The sequence below is a fragment of the Garra rufa genome, chromosome 23 (assembly GCF_049309525.1).
Source record: "Garra rufa chromosome 23, GarRuf1.0, whole genome shotgun sequence".
NCBI lineage: Eukaryota > Metazoa > Chordata > Actinopteri > Cypriniformes > Cyprinidae > Garra > Garra rufa.
This window is the reverse complement of record NC_133383.1, coordinates 37,843,590-37,856,611: the sequence shown is the minus strand read 5'-3', so window position 1 is coordinate 37,856,611 and position 13,022 is coordinate 37,843,590.

Genomic DNA, 13,022 nt, shown 5'->3' with positions numbered 1-13,022 from the left:
AAAAATATTTACAATGTATTTTAAAATATAATAATATTTTAATAAAATATTTATAGAGTTCATGTTATTAGGGTTATTATGGTTTACTAAAATAAAAAAATATTACACATTTTAATAAAATATAAAAACATTATTTGAAATAAAGCTAAAAGTTTGTTTTACCTAAATTGTATTTTAAAATATATAATTTATTAAATAATAATTTAATAAAATATTTATAGAGTTTATGTTACAAAGGTTCCTATTGTTTACTAAAACAATTATTACCAAATATTATTGAAATAAAGCTGAAAGTTACAAAAAAAATTTACAATGTATTTTAAAATATAATCATTTATTAAATAATAATCTAATAAAATATGTATAGAGTTCATATTATTAGGGTTATTATGGTTTGTTAAAATTAAAACTATTAGACACATTTTAATTAAATATAAAAACATTATTTGAAATAAAGCTACATGTTTGTTTGTTTTTTTTTTTTTTTACTTAAATTGTATTTTAAAATATAAAATGTATTAAATAATAATTTAATAGAATATTTATAGAGATCAGGGCTATTATTGTTTACCAAAGGTAAAACTAACTGAAATAGAGCTGAAATTTTCAAAAAAATAATAATTTATTAATTTATTAAAAATGTGTTTTAAAATATAAAAAAATACTAAATAATAATTTAACAGAATATTTATAGAGTTTATATTACGAGGGTTCTTATTGCTTACTAAAAATATATTAAACACATTTTATTTAACTGAATAAAAACATTATTTAAAAATAAAGCTGAAAGTAAAAAAAAAAATATTTATTTACAATTTATTTTAAAATATAATAATTTATTAAATATTTTAATAAAATATATTTTTAGAGTTCTTATTATCAGGGCTTTTATCGTTTACTAAAACTAAAACTATTTTTATTTTATTTAATTGAATTAAAACATTAATTGAAATAAATCTAAAATAAAATTAAATATGAAAAACTAAGTATAGAAAAATATAGAAAAAAACTAAAACTGATGTTAAAAATAAACTAGACATATAATAATATTTAACAAATAATAGTAATAATTTATTAAAACTGATTTTAAAGTATAATAATTTATTAAATACAATTGTTTACTAAAACAAAAACTATTAAAAACATTTTATTTTATTTTATTAAATAAAAACATTAATTTAAATAAAGCTGATTTATTTTTAATAATAATAAATAATTAATGTGTAATAAAGTGTAATAATTTATCAAATAATAATTAAACAAAATATTTATAGACATCATATTACCAACGGTATTATTGTTTATTAAAACTACTAAAAACATTTTAATTTAATTTAATTTAACAAACATTAATTGAAATGAAGCTAAAATAAAATATGAAAAACTAAGTGCAGAAAAATATAGAAAAAAAACTAAAACTGAACTATAATTAAAACTAATATATAAAATAAATTAAACCTATATAGTAATATTAAAAAATTTAATTATAATTGATTTATCAAAAATGTGTTTTAAAGTACAATAATTTATTAAATAATTAGTTAACAAAATATTTAGAGGCCTCATATTACCAGGGGTATTATAATTTACTAAAACTAAAACTATTAAAAACTTTTAATTTGAATTTAATTTAAATTATTGCTGAAATAAAATTAAATATGAAAAATTAAGTACTGAAAAAAATAGAAAAAACTAAGACTGAACTATAATTACAACTAATGTATAAAATAAATTAAACCTATATAGTAATACACACACACACATATATATATATATATATATATATATATATATATATAATTGATTTATTTAAAATAAAATGTTTTAAAGAATAATAATTTATTAAATTTATTATTAAAATATGAAAAACTAAGTATAGAAAAATATAGGAAAAAACTAAAACTGAACTATAATTAAAACTAATGTATAAAATAAATTAAACCTATATAGTAATATTTAAAAAATAAAATTATAATTGATTTATTAAAAATGTGTTTTAAAGTATAATAATTTATTACATTTATTATTCAAATATGAAAAACTAAGTATAGAAAAATATAGAAAAATCTAAAACTGAACTATGATTAAAACTGATGTAAAAAAAAAAATCATTAAACCTATATAGTAATATTTTAAAAGAACAATAAAAATATAATTTAAATAAAAATGACAAAAGTATATAATAAAATATTTTTTAAAAATTAAATTAAAATGAAAACTGAAAAATAAAAAATATTAAACAAATGTAAAACTATAATAGCATATAAATAATACAATAACACTGTATATTTCATAAGTAAATGCTGAGAAAAACAAATGTACTTATTGTGTAATGACTCGGATGTGTTTATAAATACCGATTCCTGGTCTGATTACTTTATAGAAATGAATATGTGTAAGTGACCCTAATGTGAAAAAGAGGATGCTGCTGGATTATTATGTAATGTGGTGTGTTATGTAACATGTAAATTGGTAAGACTAGGTCTAGGTCTGCTCTAACAGGCTTTAGAGATGGAAACATTATCTCAGCTTGATTAAATCAGCAGCAAATGTAGAGGGCTGTTGACTTTGTAGTGATTTGACTGACATTTTTCACAGTGATTAGTGTAGATGTTCCCATCCCAATCACAGAAGAGCCCATTATTCACCCCAACACTTGACTGAATCAGCGTTCATCAGCTGACAAATGATTGACAGGAGGGGTGCTTTGGTAAGATAAAGCAGATAAGAATGGAGATTTGTTCTCTCCTGAAGATCTCCAGAACAATAGCTCATGCAACACAAAGACACAAAGACACAAAGACAGGATTTGGAAACCCTATGTAGATGTTAATGATTATAGCTGGTTAAGGATGCAGGATGCAGAACAAAGCTGTGCTTATATTGTGTATTAAGTGAAAAGATGAAACTAAAAATATATAAGGCATGGTTCACACTTTAGAGTTTTTATTTAATATAGGCCTTTAAGTTATAGGTTATACTTTCCCATTGTTTGTTATGCTGTAAAAACGGCGCCCCCTTGTGACCATAATATGTGTTACATTAAATACAACAATATGATATAATGCATTTGCATGTTTGTTATAATACAGGGCTGCCAACTCTCATGCATTCAGCGTGAGACTCACGCAATTGACACTTTTCACACGCTCTTTCTCACGCAGCCAAAAGCACCCTCAGATAAAACTGTAATAATAAGATATTGCCTAAACAAACTTGGTAAAGGCTCCAGGGCGTATTTGTGTTTGTGCTCTGGAAATCGCCAAATAACAACGTGTTTTCGTAGCGCTGAGCAACGTAGCCAATCACAGGCATATCTGTTGATCTAGAACGCCTGTGATTGGCCATTACGTTCTGAATTCACTCACCTCTAAATGCCAGATTCTTTCCCTTGCCAGTCCTCTCAGTGTAAATAAGCGGTTCATTGATTATAAAGGGACTTTTGCGATTAACTGGAGTGACACGTTTTTAGTGATTATCAAGGAAGGGCTATTGCGCACTCCTAGACTACATATAATCCGTTCAGAATCAGTTCAGTTTCAGTTTTTTTCTGTCCCACTAAAGGCCATACAGTCGTGGCCAAAAGTTTTGAGAATGACACAAATATTAGTTTTCACAAAGTTTGCTGCTAAACTGCTTTTAGATCTTTGTTTCAGTTGTTTCTGTGATGTACTGAAATATAATTACAAGCACTTCATACGTTTCAAAGGCTTTTATTGACAATTACATGACATTTATGCAAAGAGTTAGTATTTGCAGTGTTGGCCCTTCTTTTTCAGGACCTCTGCAATTCGACTGGGCATGCTCTCAATCAACTTCTGGGCCAAATCCTGACTGATTGCAACCCATTCTTTCATAATCACTTCTTGGAGTTTGTCAGAATTAGTGGGTTTTTGTTTGTCCACCCGCCTCTTGAGGATTGACCACAAGTTCTCAATGGGATTAAGATCTGGGGAGTTTCCAGGCCATGGACCCAAAATTTCCACGTTTTGGTTCCCGAGCCACTTAGTTATCACTTTTGCCTTATGGCACGGTGCTCCATCGTGCTGGAAAATGCATTGTTCTTCACCAAACTGTTGTTGGATTGTTGGAAGAAGTTGCTGTTGGAGGGTGTTTTGGTACCATTCTTTATTCATGGCTGTGTTTTTGGGCAAAATTGTGAGTGAGCCCACTCCCTTGGATGAGAAGCAACCCCACACATGAATGGTCTCAGGATGCTTTACTGTTGGCATGACACAGGACTGATGGTAGCCGGACAAGCCTTTTTCCAGATGCCCCAAACAATCGGAAAGAGGCTTCATCGGAGAATATGACTTCACCCCAGTCCTCAGCAGTCCATTCGCCATACTTTTTGCAGAAGATCAATCTGTCCCTGATGTTTTTTTGGAGAGAAGTGGCTTCTTTGCTGCCCTTCTTGACACCAGGCCATTTTCCAAAAGTCTTGGCCTCACTGTGCGTCAGATGCGCTCACACCTGCCTGCTGCCATTCCTGAGCAAGCTCTGCACTGGTGGCACTCTGATCCCACAGCTGAATCCTCTTTAAGAGACGATCCTGGCGCTTGCTGGACTTTCTTGGACACCCTGAAGCCTTCTTAACAATGCAGTGGAAAGTTTTTTTCGGGATTAAGTTAATTTTCATGGCAAAGAAGGACTATGCAATTCATCTGATCACTCTTCATAACATTCTGGAGTATATGCAAATTGCTATTATAAAAACTTCAGCAGCAACTTTTCCAATTTCCAATATTTATGTGATTCTCAAAACTTTTGGCCACGACTGTACACTGTACAAAAAACAAAGTTTTGGGAGTGATAAATCCCTCATGAATGAAGGATTTATTTTCGAATGGTAGAAAAAAATATATAATTTCTCAGAACAGCAGACTAATAGATTAACAGAAAATATTTGAATTTTCATGTCAAAATATTTTATTAAATACGGTTGCAATTATTTATAAAAGTATAATGATTAAATCTTGCAATTCTTTCACTGTACATTGCTATTCTTGTTGAGGTAAAAAAAAAGGTAATAGTTTTTCAGCACTGCAGTAGTTTTTTTCATTTTATGATTAAAAAAACACAGTATGACATTTTTTGTGTGTATGTGTATATATATATATATATATATATATATATATATATATATATATATATATATATATATAATTTCACAATTTAATTTCGGGTTTTGCTTCAAATAAAATCAAATTTAAATAAAAAAAAACTGCTCATGCTACATGTGTAGCATCTTTGTTTTTTATCATGATTAAAATGCAGTGTTTAGTTCTAATTTTCAATTTATTATTATTATTTTTTTATTATTAAAAATTTTAATTAGTAGTAGCAGCAACTGTAAAAACAGTTTCATGGCCAGGAAAAAAATATATATTTATGGCTGGTAAATTTCGTCAAATCACCACAAAAATTTGTTTGTATCATGATTAAAATGGCAGATATGGCAAAAAGTTTTAAGCCCTGCTTGCAAGTGTAGAAACTAAGACAAAAGTGTTATTTCCCTACTGTAGAATAAGGTAAAGTAAGATACCTGTAAAATACTCGTTTTAATTTATTTACAGAATTGTTTTCCAGTATTACTGTTGTAAGACTAATAATATAAAATTATTATTAACATAATATTTTAATTTGTTTGGTTCCTAAATACACCAGTGTGAGAGTAATTTAGACTGAGACATATCACAACTAAAAAGAGGATTGAGCCCCCTTTAAACCTCAAGATCAAGTCAATTCACTAGCTTTTTTCTGTTTAGTTTGCACACTGAAACTGTATTGATCTTAATTGTGAATTCCCAAAGTGCACTAGATAGATGCTACAAACACGCAACAGCATGCTAATCATGCTAACAACATGCTAGTAACATGTTAATCATGCTAACAACATGTTAGTAACATGTTAGCAACATGATAATCATGCCAAAGACAGGCTAACAACTTGCTAATCATGCTAAAAACATGCTGGAAACACGTTAACAACTTGCTAATCATCTTAGAAACATGCTAGCAACAGGCTAATCATGCTGAAAACGTGTTATCAATTTGCTAATCATTCTAAGAACAGGCTAGCTACTTGTTAGTCATGCTACAAACACGCAACAGCATGCTACAAACATGCTAACAACTTTGTAATCATGCTAGAATCATGCTAGCAACATGTTAGTAACTTGCTAATCATGCTAGCAACATGCTAGTAACTTGCTAATCATGCTAGCAACATGCTAGTAACATGTTAAACATGCTAACAACATGTTAGTAACATGCTAATCATGCTAGCAACATGCTAGTAACTTGCTAATCGTAATAAAACATGCTAGCAGCATGCTAGTAACTTGCTAATCATGCTAATCATGCAGACTGTATTGCCTTCAAAATTCGAACTTTAACCTTTTAAAACTACTTTAAACTTTGAACTATTTCAGACTGAAAACAAACTGTCACAATCAGGAGGGCTGAGGAGTGGAGATGGAGGAGGAGAACCGGAGTAAATGAATATATTATAAAGTTTATTAAATGAAACACTGAATGTAATACAAACTAACAAAAACCAGGAGCAAGAAACGAGAACAGGTAACATTATCGACGGACAAGGGGTAGTGAACAGACACAGACTTAAATACACAGAAAAACAAGGCGTGGTTACAAACGAGATGACTGGATAACGAGGGGGAAGTACAAATATGGGCAAGACTAAACCAACTGAACACGAACCAAAAGGGGGAGACAAGGACTAAACCAAAAATGACTAGAAACAGAAGGGGAGAAAACACTGGGAGAACAGAACAGAACAAGACATAATCCTGACACAAACTTAAAACTTTTTAAAATTTTCTGAACTGGCTTTCTCAAGCCAATTTAAAGTTTGTCTTGACAAACTTTTTAATCTAGTTTATTCCTGTGATGCAAAGCTGAATTTTCAGCATCAGTCCTCAGTGTCACATGATCCTTCAGAAATTATTCTAATACACTCATTTATTATCAGTGTTGGAAACAGTTGTGCTGTTTATTTTTTTTCAGGATTCTTTGCTAAATAAAACGTTAGAAAGAACAGCATTTATATAAAATAGAAAACATTTGTAACAATAAACACTTCAAACGTTCAAAGTTTGGGGTCAATCCATTTTTTCTTTCTTTCTCTCTTTAAAAGAAATTAATACTTTTATTCAGCAAGGATGTGTTAAATTGATAAAAAAATGAAAGTGAAGACTTGTATTGTTGAGTTCTATTATTTAATGAAATATGCGCTAATTTGCATACATTTCTACACTGTAACCGATTTTTGTAATTTGAACAGTATTTTACTGTAATATCTACAGTAAGATACTGTAAAATGTATATACAGTATTTTACTGTAAACTGCAAAGGATTATGGGAAAATATATGATCACTACTGTAATTCTCCACTACTGTAAATCCGTTTACAGTAGTGAACTTGCCCGCGAAAAATTGACCAATGGCAAGGGAGATTTTTTTTTCTCCTGTTGAGAGGAAGTGGCGGTAAAAAGGACAAAAGAGAAATGTTGCATCAATAACTCGACAAAAAGGTTAGTATATTATTTCTGTTTTATGAAAAACTGTACAATTTTAATTTGTTTTCACTTGTTAACAGCAAACTAACAATATTCATCGTGTTTTTCATGTCGGTAGCCTTTTTTTTCTGACTGACGGCCGGGGCGCCGCCATAACGGTGAAAACATGGACTGGTGAGTAAATTAAGGTGACCTATATTAGTCGAAATAAACTTTATTTAAACTGAGAAACACGATTGTATATTCGGCTGCCCTTTAATGCAAGTTAGTTCGTCTGATGAGCCCTTACTCAAGCTTAAAGTGCCCCTATTATGCCATTTTAAAGGTAGTTAATATTGTTGTAATAGTCTCTTAAAACAGGTTTACATGTATGCAAGTTCAAAAAACACTTTAGTTTTCTCCAAAATTAGATTTATTTTTACCCCGTTTCTAAATGATTCGTAAACGACTCGTGTGAAGCAGTTCGAAGAATCAGTCTCTCTAAACCCCTCCTTTCAGTGAGCCCTCACTGCTGTGATTGGTCAGATGGTGCAGTCCTTTTGGATTGGTCTACCGCTACAGCGCAAAACGAAACGCCCATTGGCATAACTGAATGACAGCTGTGGAGACTTGTTAATGCATAGAAAAGATAGCCTCGATTTTACCCTATCAATTCGAGCCGGAGTCTGACGATGAAACGGTTGAAGTGTCACATCGACAAGAAACTGTTTTGCAAGCACGACCGGAGCAGGACGTTTCTCAGTGGGTGTCATATGTTAACTGTGGACAGTGTTTGCAATTTGCTTTTGTAAGCGAACCGGGCACACCTCTACGTTGTGAACTTCAACACTGTACAATCCATAACACTGCGTTAAGCCATCGTTTATCATTATCATTACTTAAACTAATAAGGCAGACAGACAGTCAAGCTGCATCAATCACAAGACTTTTTAGACTACATTGCACTCACAGCTGAACAACAGAACTACAGAAACGCAAGTTAGCCGGTTACCAAGACATGTGCGGGGTTGTTACACACCATAACGTACACAAAGACGTATTTTGAACGATCGCTAGAAAATACAATTATTAATCATACTTACAGGTAGAAGTTCAGAGGAGCAAGCCGGTCCAAATAAACTGGGCACTGATCCATTTTTTAAAACCAAGCGTTTGGTGAATCTCGCGTTGTAACGTTACTCCCCAAGATTAGAAAAGCAGTCATCAGTAAAATGACGCGAACACAACACAAGATTGGCATTGGACTGCTGAGGTGTTGAAAAAATTAATGTTAACCACTGATAGTTTCATCTTTTGGAAGGGCATATAAAACAAATTCACTCTCACAGGCTGTCACAGTGCAGGGCGTCTTCTTGACATGATGTAATCCACGTGAAAATGGTAGGCCTGCTGTTTGTGGGCGGGCAAGTTGTTCGCGAAATTGAATGTGGGCGGACATTACGCAAATGTGTAGCTCGTGACGTGTGGCCGTTACAGAAAAAAGATTCGAATTGCTGACGACTCGTTTAGGCGAATGTGAGCCGACTCTTTTTTTTGATAGACAAAAACTTTATTTATAGTGCACTGTCGGCGTCACAACTTTGCAGATAGTTTATGTTCACATACAGCTACATGACACACTACATGAAATATCATATTTGAAAAGGCATAATAGGGGCACTTTAACAGCAAACTGAGGTGAAATACTGAGGTAAAGTGCGTTAAGCAACACCACTGTTTCTGTGGAGATTTTAAACTGTATTTTCAAGCCCTTCTTTTGTTTGTTATTTTCAAGTTTCTGGTCTGGATGTCGTCTGTAACGTCGGAGCGCGGAGGTGTATTTTGGATCTTCTTCTGTGAATGACTGCCATAGTATCGACGATAACATGAACTGGTAAGCTAATAATGTCAGTAAGCCGAAGTTGACAAACTTAACGTTAGTCACAGAGCAGCATAATATCTTTTAAACGCTGCCTCTTTATAGCTAGCAAGGTAATTCTCTTCAAATGATGTTTAAGTAAGAAATGTGTGTATGAATGTCGTATGTAACTTTATAGACGGTCCCTTCAGTGACAGACGTGACATAAACAGCGCGCTAACATGAAACACTGAGGTAAAACTGAACACCGCGGTTAACTGCATTTTTTGTGTTTTATTTTCAAGTTTGTGGTCTCGTGGTCATGTCGTCTGCATCGGAGGTGTATTAGAGTCTTTTCTGGTGATTGCCGTCGTCGCGGTGCAAACAACAGGTGAGCTTCCCCTTTCATCAGTTTAACTAAGTTAATGTTAACGTTACTAAATTAGCCAAATTAGCCACAGGCTGCTGTTCTCCACTGACTTGCAGAACAGGTTAACTTTTTAAAGAGAGTAACGAGCTAGCAATATATTAATATAGCAAGTTTTGCTAATAAATATTATAAATGCTTATTTTATTAAAAATGTAAATTGTATTACTGTACAGTAGTTGTCTTTTCTGATCATAAACTATAGTAACACTAAAAGGGTGTTGTGACACTGTCTGTTACAGGAGATTTCTCCAAGCACTAACTGGATGCTGACCATCAGATGCAGAATCATCATACAGCCAGCTGTCCATTTTACAGACATGCAGAATAAGGTAACCCAAAACATATTTTGTTTTACATTGCATTTACATTCATGCATTTTTCAGATGCTTTTATCCTAAGCAAGTTATATTGTATTTAAAGTACACATTTGTAAGGTATTTATTTCCTGGGAATGTTTTTTATTACCATCAAGATTGAGTTTGCATGCGCATTAAAATTATTTCTATTAAACCAGCATTTAAACAGCAAAATGCAGCTGCTTCAGGTATCTTTAACTTACTGTAACCTTTAAATTCATAATAGCAATCTTACTGTCTGTCAATTTAGATTATTGTTACTGTAAAGCAACAAATATAGATTTTTAATCATAGTAGGCCTATTATATGCACAGACTTTCTAGGAAACACACACCTGTTTAGAATGTTTATATGAACAGATTGGTTAGCATTTAGCATGGTCTGTGGCAGACTTTCCTAAGTGTCAGGGCAACAAAATTCAATAAACAAGAATGTAATATTAAGTGATTTAAATCAAGAAGAAAATATTGTCTTTTTGCTCCATTTAGTAAAAACGGTTCTTAACAAAGCCATGTTGTGCATCTCTGCACACAGCAGTGTTTCATTACTGAATGAATTTACCTTTTTTAAACACCTTGAATCAGTGATTCACTGGCCCATTCATAAAATTCTTTATAAAAAATTTCAAGAAAAAGTTTCTTCAGTTTTTTTTCTTACTACTGCGTTCGTATGTAGTATATAATTTTTTTTAAAATGCATACAGCACCAAGTTTGACAGTTGAGGCAAATTCTTTAAACACTGTTTTTCTTGTGCTTGCAGGTTCGTTCAGACAGTCAACCTTTGTGGCAGCAAATGCATTGACAGTCACAGATCAGATGGACTTCTGGAAAGAGGGTGCAAACAGCAAGCATCAGCCTGAATCCCATTCTGCCGTTTCTCATCAGAGAGCTTGTCAACTTTGACTCAAAACTACTAAAATTTAACACAACACAAACACATTTTTACTGTATGATTTTATTTTATTTACACTACCAGACAAAGCTTTTGAACAGTAAGATTTTAAATGTTTTTAAAGAAGGTCTCTTCTGCTCACTAAGCCTGCATTCATTTGATCCAAAGTACAGCAAAAACAATACACTTTTGAGCCGTTTTTATTATTTAAAATAACTGTTTTCTTTTTGAATATATTTTAAAATGTAATTTATTGCTGTGATCAAAGCTTAATTTTTAGCATCATTACTGCAGTCACATGATCCTTCAGAAATCATTCTAATAATTTGATTTTCTGCTCAAAAACTATTATTATGATGTTGCTGAAATTATTATAATGCTAAAAACAGTGGAGTACATTTTTTTTCAGGTTTCTTTGATGAATAGAAAGTTCAGATAAACAGCATTTATCTGAAACAGAAATAGTTTGTAACATTATGAATGTCTTTATTATCACTTTTGATCAATTTAAATCATCCTTGCTAAATAATATCTTTATATTCATCAAAGAATCCTGAAAAATCTAAAAATTAAATAAAATGTTTATCAGCATACTAGAATGATTTCTGAAGGATCATGTGATACTGAAGACGAGTAATGATGCTGAAAATTCAGCTTTGATCAAAGGAATAAATTAAATTTGGATCAAATTAATGCAGGCTTGGTAAGCAGAAGAGAATTCTTTAAAAAAATCTTAGTGTTCAAAAACTTATGACTGGTAGTGTACTTACTTATTTTTGCTTTTCAGTATGTGTATGTTTGCCATGATACAAAGTCTCTGTACTTTTAAAAAGAAAATGTTCAACAATTAAAAAGAATATTATCAGAACTAATGCTTATGAGTTATTGTGATTTTTATGGGGTTGGGGTGGTAAAAATCTTGAATTACAGTGCTGTAGGTTAATTGGATTGTTTTTACAGGTAAAAAATGTTTAAAATAAATGAAAATAAACTCTATAGTACTGATACTGTAATTGAAAATACAGTAAAAATACTGTAATTGAAGATACAGTAAAAACACTGTAAATGAAATTACAGTAAAAATACTGTAAATGAAATTACAGTAAATACCTTTTAGTACTGTAAATGCACTTACAGTAATAATACTGTAAACATTTTTACAGTAACTTACTGGCATCCAGCTGCCAGTAAGTTACTGTAAAATTTACAGCAAACTTTTTACAGTGTAGAACAAAAATCTAAACACTGAATGAAGTCAGTTTCAAAATTCTTATTTAATATTAGACATATTAGAGTCAAACGTTTTTACAGAGGGGATTTTGGGATTTTGATCTCATTTTGTCACTCCATAATTCAGAAAAAAATTAAATAAAATGTTGCATAAAATCAAGCAAATTATATATGAACAAATCCCTCTGTAAAAACCTTCAGGATATAGACAAGAATAAAAATTTGTTTTGGTGTGTGTCAGTGCTACTGAAGTGGAGATTTATGGCTCAGTGCAGGAGAAAAAACTCATTTTAAGAAAACGGCCTTTAAAAATATGGATTGTAATTGAAATTTTTGACACAAATAGATAAAGTCCTATAAAAGAAACCCTTAACAGTCTTTTGGATGTTTGTTTTCCACTAGTCTGAAAAAACACTTTAGGAAAAACCAAAAAGCCCAAAATCTCAAATTCGACAGGTGCATGAAAAAAACAGTGTCTCCCCTTAAACAATCTTTAATTGTTTGCATTTCTGAAACAATATGTTGAGCATCAAAGTTTAACCTTCCCCCAAACAGACTAAACGGAGAGTAAAATAAATAAAATCTGAATTAGAATGAAGAAATAAATGTCACTGAGACTAATAACATTTAAGATAAAAGATTCTTGGCATGGTTTTTGGCACAGCTTTTCTGCAATGTCAAACAGGCCATTAGGTGGAAAGATATTTGATTATAATGTGATGAAAAGCACATTATA